The sequence below is a fragment of the Penaeus monodon genome, chromosome 23 (assembly GCF_015228065.2).
Source record: "Penaeus monodon isolate SGIC_2016 chromosome 23, NSTDA_Pmon_1, whole genome shotgun sequence".
NCBI classification, from domain to species: domain Eukaryota; kingdom Metazoa; phylum Arthropoda; class Malacostraca; order Decapoda; family Penaeidae; genus Penaeus; species Penaeus monodon.
Genome location: NC_051408.1, coordinates 18,216,245 through 18,216,487, shown reverse-complemented (window position 1 = coordinate 18,216,487; position 243 = coordinate 18,216,245).

Here is a 243-nt window from a genome sequence, read left to right as displayed (position 1 = left end):
ATCATTTAACTCGAAATGAAGATATATATGCAAAGATTCTTTATGTATAAATAAAACAATTATTTAGGTTTTAGATCTCATAGATTAAGAAGAATTTGAGTTTGATTCAGTTTTACAGTGAGGAAGCTAACAAGCAAATAAAATGACAAATATAGCTGTACAAAAGGACACGAGGAATAAACAAATACCGAAGAATGAAAAGTTTCCCGTATAACCTGATCGACCGTCTTTTATGGCCGGCAG